Source organism: Macaca fascicularis, chromosome 8, assembly GCF_037993035.2.
Source record: "Macaca fascicularis isolate 582-1 chromosome 8, T2T-MFA8v1.1".
Taxonomy (NCBI): domain Eukaryota; kingdom Metazoa; phylum Chordata; class Mammalia; order Primates; family Cercopithecidae; genus Macaca; species Macaca fascicularis.
This window is the reverse complement of record NC_088382.1, coordinates 86232077-86239065: the sequence shown is the minus strand read 5'-3', so window position 1 is coordinate 86239065 and position 6989 is coordinate 86232077.

The following is a 6989-nucleotide window of genomic DNA, read 5'->3' as shown; positions in this document are numbered from 1 at the left end:
AGGCTACTTTCAATTCCCAATTGCAGTGACTCTGACTCTATAAGAGGTAATAGTTTTCAAGATGACTTAGTGATGTGGTTTGGATCTGTATTCTCATCAAATCTCACATCGAATTGTAATCCCCAGTGTTGGAGGTGGGGCCTGGTGGGAGGTGAGTAGATCATGGGGGTGTATTTCTCATGAATGGTTTAGCACCATCCTCCTTGGTACTGTACTCATGAGAATGAGTGAGTTCTCATGAGATCTGTTTGTTTAAAAGTGTGTAGCATCTCCCTTCTTGCTCTCTCTTGCTCCTGCTTAGGCCGTGTGAAGCATCTACTCCCTCTTTGCTCTCTGCCATAGTTGTAAGTTTCCTGAGGCCTCCCCAGAAGACAAGCAGATGCCAGCATCATGCTTCCTGTACAGCCTGCAGAAACATAAATGAATTCCACCTTTTTTCTTTATAAATTACCCAGACTTAGGTATTTATAGGAATGTGAGAACAGGCAAATACACTTAGTATCTTGATAATGAAATATATTACCGAAGTTGAAATTAATGCCTCCAAAAATAACTTTCATACCAATTAACATGTAGCAAAACAGTATTGACTACTTAGAATATAGATTGACACATTTTTTTTTTTTTTTCTGAAAGGGACCAGACCATAAACATTTTTGGCTCTGTGGGCCACTTCGTTTCTGTTGCAACTACTCAACTCTGAGATTGTAACAAGAAAGCAGGCATAGATCAAGCAAAAAACAAAAAAAAAAAGTGGGCATGACTATGTCCCAATAAAACTTTATTTACAAAAGGAGGCAGTGGGTTGATTTGGCAGGCTATAATTTACAGACCCTTGACTTAAACTATTGAAGTCTACCATAGAAACAGCAATCATCATATGAATAAAATATATGGATCTCAATACGTGTAAACATTTCAATGTTGTTTTAACTATATGCATGGTATATTATTCTTACACCATAAAAATGTTATTTTTAAATTTTACTGCTAAATCAAGTGAGACCTGCTTAGTAGGGACCTCAATTTCCAAATCTAAGTAATAGATATAAAATAAATGAAGCTTTTAGGATGAATTTTTGGAATAATGCAAATAAAGTATAAATAAATATAAAAGATTACAAGTAACCATAACACATTGAGCAAAAACCCATGCAAAACATAAATCTATACACAAAGAAATAACTAGGAAAGGAGATCAGCAAGCTCTCATGAATTCCAGAATGATTTTCTGATGGCAGAAGCAAAAACTGATGAATAACAATAAATGCTAAATTTTCTAAAATGGAATATTGCTTAGATTATTAGTTTAAATTCCAAGGAGAGGTGTATTAGTTGGGTAGTTATAGGAGCAAACAAACAAGCCTTCATGTTGCATATGGTTATGGAGACATCCAACATTGTGGCAAATTCTAAATATGAATCTCCTTTCTTTTGCCCATTGAAGGTGATGGTAGTCTTAGTGATAATGCGATGTCTTTTCTGTCTCTCAATTTCCATGATTCAATTATGTTTTATTAATTCCATGAGAGAGAAAACTAAGCAGTTTTCCAGAATAAGACAAGTAAATTAATTTAGGAACTCAAAGAATTGAAAATCGATGTCTAAAGGCAGTGATCCCTAAACTTGTGAAAATCCACAAATTTAATGACATCTCTAAATTAGAATATCTCATTAATATTATAACATCAAGCTTTACAGTCAGCCAAGTGGGTACCTCTTTTACATCTACTGCTCTGCAATACTAAGAGGTTAGGAGCAAGTTCCAGACTACATCATTCTGTCTCTTTCCTCTTACCTCTTTTCAACTGTACCTTTTGCTTGGAGATACACACACACACACACACACACACACACACACACACACACACATACACATACATACAGCCAACTCATCCTGCAAAAGTCAGATATATACACTCATTTCTTCCTCCAGGACTCATTAAACATTAGGTTCTTGTTGAATCCCTTCCTAGGACCTTCTTCCTCTTTAAGGTTAGTGTTGATAAGTCTCTAATCTTTGAATCTTTTATACAGGGTTATTGATAAATTTCTTTTATATATGAGGAAATTGAATCCCAGAGAGTTTATATAACCTGTTCAGGACCAGATAGCTAGAAAGCAGTGGGGCTGGCGTTTCAAGCCAGGCTTGTTTGACCTTGGAGTTCATGCTCTTTCTCTCACATCTAAGGGACTTTATATGCCAATGTAAGCAAGTATGGATAAAATCAAAGCAATAGGGCTCATGACTTTTTCCAATTATGAAAGTATTCAATTATGAAAGTAATGCATGCTGACCAAAAAATATTTGGGAATATAGAAAAGTAAAAGAAGAGGAAAACTATGTTTCCACCAACTGTTTCCTTAGAATAGTTTGCTATGCTAACTTTGCATACTTTGCTATTAATATATGTAATGAGTACAATTTTGTTTCTTGTTATTTCTAACCTAACGTACTATAAACAATTTACATGTAATAAAATATTTTACATAAAATAATTTTCAATGACTGAATCATAATATGTGATCAAAAGAATATAGCATAATTAAATAATTATTGAAAACTATAGTTATCCTCAATTTTTCCTATGTTAGTAGTGTTGCAATCAATATTCATATATATCTCTCTCATGTTACATTAATTTTCTTAAGATCTATTTTAAAGACTGGAATTAACAAATCAGGGGTTATGAATATTTTTATGGCTCTTGATACAAAGTTTATACTCTAGTAAATACATGGACAGCACAATTCCTGAAACACTGTAAGTACTCAAGTAATGATATTTACATTTTCAAATTGCTTTCTAGAAAGGTCATAATAGACTGCACTTCCATCCATGTTAAATGAGCATTCATTTCACAATAAACTGGTGACGGTGACTTTTTAAATGTTAACAAATATTTTAAATGTTTTAAATTGATAAGTGAAAAAATGTTTCCATGGTTATGTTACTTTGGATAAATTGTATAGTCCAGAAATGATATTGAATCCCCAAATTTTTTGGTGGTTTCCTTTATAATAACCATTGCTCATTCTTGAATAGAGAAGAAATTGTCACACAAAATTTCCAATATTATAATTTTTATTTTAAAATATATCACTTGTCTGATAACAGATATATTCCTATCTGGAATACTAAATTTTAAGTAACTATAAAACCTCTCTATGAATTCAATTTTCATAGCAATTTAATGACAAATAATTGGATACACTTCTTTTTTTTTTTTTTTTTTTTTTTTTTTTTGTATTTTCAGGAGAGACAGGGTTTCACCATGTTAGCCAGGATGGTCTCGATCTCCTGACCTCGTGATCCACCCGCCTCGGCCTCCCAAAGTGCAGGGATTACAGGCTTGAGCCACCGCGCCCGGCCTGGATACACTTCTTATATTATTATTTAAATTGTATACAAAATTCACAAAGTTGTTTTGACTGTCTCTTAGTAGCAGAAGTGAACTAAAACTATCTTGTTCAAAATCATGCTCTGAAATTAAGCAAGGAATGCTAATTTCAATTTGCCATGGTTAAATATGAAAAATCATCAATATTCAGCAGTTAATTATACATAGCCTCATGTTCTTTGTTTACCAATTTGTTATTTGAATTTGCACGTGGTTAAGCTGTTTAGTGATGTTTATTGTTCTTTTATTATTTTTCAAATACGTTTTTTAGGAGGCACTTCCAAGATGGCCAAATAGAAACAGCTCAGGTCTACAGCACCCAGCGATATCGATGCAGAAGACGGGTGATTGCTGCATTTCCAACAGAGGTACATGGTTCATCTCACTGGGACTGGTTGGACAGTGAGTGCAGCCCATGGAGGGTGAGCCGAAGCAGGGCACGGCATCTCCTCACCTGGGAAGTGCAAGTGGTCAGAGGATTTCCCTTTCCTAGCCAAGGGAAGCCATGAGTGACTGTACCTGGAGGAATAGTACACTTCTGTCCAAATACTGTGCTTTTCCAATGGTTTTCACAACTGGCAGACCAGGAGATCCCCTCCTGTATCTGGCTTGGCAGGTCCCATGCCCACGGAGCCTTGCTCACTGCTAACACAGCAGTCTGAGATTGACCTGGGACACTGCAGCTTGACGGGCAGGGGCGTCCACCATTGCTGAGGCTTGTGTAGGCAGTTCTATGCTCACAGTGTAAACAAAGTAGCAGGGAAACTCAAACTGGGAAGAGCCCACAGCAGTGCAGCAAGGCCTACTGCCTCTCTAGATTCCGCCTCTGGGGGCAGGGCATATCTGAACAAAAGGAAGCAGACAGCTTCTCCAGACTTAAACATCCCTTCCAGATAGCTCTGAAGAGAGTAGTGGTTCTCCCAGCATGATGTTCGAGCTTCGATAATGGACAGACTGCCTCCTCAAGTGGGTCCCTGACCCCCTTGTAGCCTGACTGGGAGACATCTCCCAGTAGGGGCTGAGAGACACTTCATACAGACGGGTGACCCTCTGGGACAAAGCTTCCAGTGGAAGGATCAGGCAGCAATATTTGCTGTTCTATAGCCTCCGATGCTAATACTCAGGCAAACAGGTCTGGAGTGAACCTCCAGCAAATTCCAACAGACCTGCAGCTGAGAGGCCTGTCTGTTAGAGGGAAAACTAACAGACAGAAAGGAATAGCATCAACATCAACGAAAAGGACATCTACAACAAAACCCCTTCTGTAGGTCACCACCAGCAAAGACCAAAGGTAAATAAAACCACAAAGATGGGGAGAAACCAGAGCAGAAAGGCCAAAATTTCCCAAAACCAGAATGCCTCTTCTCCTCCAAAGGAACACAACTCCTCACCAGCAAGGGAACAAAACTGGATGGAGAATGAATTTGACAAGTTGACAGAAGTAGGCTTCAGCAGGTGGGTAATAACAAACTTCTCTGAGCTAAAGGAGCATGTTCTAATGCATCGCATGGAAGCTAAAAACCTTGAAAAAAGGTTAGACGAATGGGTAACGAGAATAACCAGTGCAGAGAAGACTTTAAAGGACCTGATGGAGTTGAAAACCACAGCACGAGAACTTCATGAAGCATAGACAAATTTCAATAGCCAATTTGATCAAGCGGAAAGAAGGATACCAGTGATTGAAGATAAAATTAATGAAATAAAGCGAGAAGACAAGATTAGAGAAAAAAAAAGAGTGAAAAGAAATGAACAAAACCTCCAAGAAATATGGGACTGTGTGAAAAGACCAAATTTACATTTGATTGGTGTACCTGAAAGTGACGGGGAGAATGGAACCAAGTTAGAAAACACTCTTCAGGATATTATCCAGGAGAATTTTCCCAACCTAGCAAGGCAGGCAATATTCAAATTCAGGAAATACAGAGAACACCACAAAGATACTCCTCAAGAAGAGCAACCCCAAGACACATAATTGTCAGATTCACCAAGGTTGAAATAAAGGAAAAAATGCTAAGGGCAGTCAGAGAGAAAGGTCGGGTTACCCACAAAGGGAAGCCCATCAGACTAACAGTGAATTTCTCTGCAGAAACCCTACACACCAGAATAGAGTGGGGGCCAATATTCAACATTCTTAAAGAAAAGAATTTTCAACCCAGAATTTCATATGCAGCCAAACTAAGCTTTATAAGTGAAGAAGAAATAAAACCTTTTATAGACAGGCAAATGTGAGAGATTTAGTCACCACTAGGCCTGCCTTATAAGAGCTCCTGAAGGAAGCACTAAACATGGAAAGGAACAACTGGTACCAGCCACTGGAAAAACACGCCAAATGGTAAAGACCATCAATGCTATGAAGAAACTGCATCAATTAACAGGCAAAATAACCTGCTAGCATCATAATGACAGGATCAAATTCACACATAACAATATTAATCTTAAATGTAAATGAGCTGAATGCCCCAATTAAAAGACACAGACTGGCAAATTGGATAAAGATTCAAGATCCATCAGTGTGCTGTACTCAGGAGACTCATCTCATGTGCAAAGATACACATAGACTCAAAATAAAGGGATAGAGAAAGATCTACCCAGCAAATGAAAAGCAAAAAAAAAAAAAAAAAAAAGGCAGGGGTTGCAATTCTAGTCTCTGATAAAACAGACTTTAAATCAACAAAGATCAAAAGAGACAAAGAAGGTCATTACATAATGGTAAAGGATGAATTAAACAAGAAGAGCTAACTATCCTAAACATATATGCACCTAATACAGGAGCCCTCAGATTCATAAAGCAAGTTCTCAGAAACCTACTAAGAGACTTAGATTCCCACACAATAATAATGGGAGGCTTTAACACTCCATCGTCAATATTAGACAGATCAATGAGACAGAAAATCAATAAGGATATCCAGCACTTGAACTCAGCTCTGGACCAACCAGACCTAATAGACATCTACAGAACTCTCCAGCCCAAATCAACAGAATATACATTCTTCTCAGCACCACATCACACTTATTCTAAAATTGACCACATAATTGGAAGTAAAACACTACTCAGCAAATATAAAAGAACAGAAATCATAACAAACAGTCTCTCAGACCACGGTGCAATCAAATTAGAATTCAGGATTAAGAATCTCACTCAAAACCACACAACTACATGGAAACTGAACAACCTGCTCCTGAATGACTACTGGGTAAATAACGAAACAAAGGCAGAAATAAAGAAGCTCTTTGAAACCAACGAGAACAAAGAAACAACGTACCAGAATCTCTGGGACACATTTAAAGCAGTGTTTAGAGGGAAATTTATAGCACTAAATGCCCACAAGAGAAAGCAGGAGAGATCTAAAACTGACACCTTAACATCACAATTAAAAGAACTAGAGAAGCAAGAGCACACAAATTCAATAGCTAGCAGAAGATAAGAAATAACTAAGATCGGAGCAGAATTGAAGGAGATAGAGAAACAAACAAACAAACAAAAGAAAACCTTCAAAAAATCAATGAAACCAGCAGATGGTTTTTTGAAAAGATCAACAAAATAAACCCCTAGCATGACTAATAAAGAAGAAAAGAGAGAAAAAACAA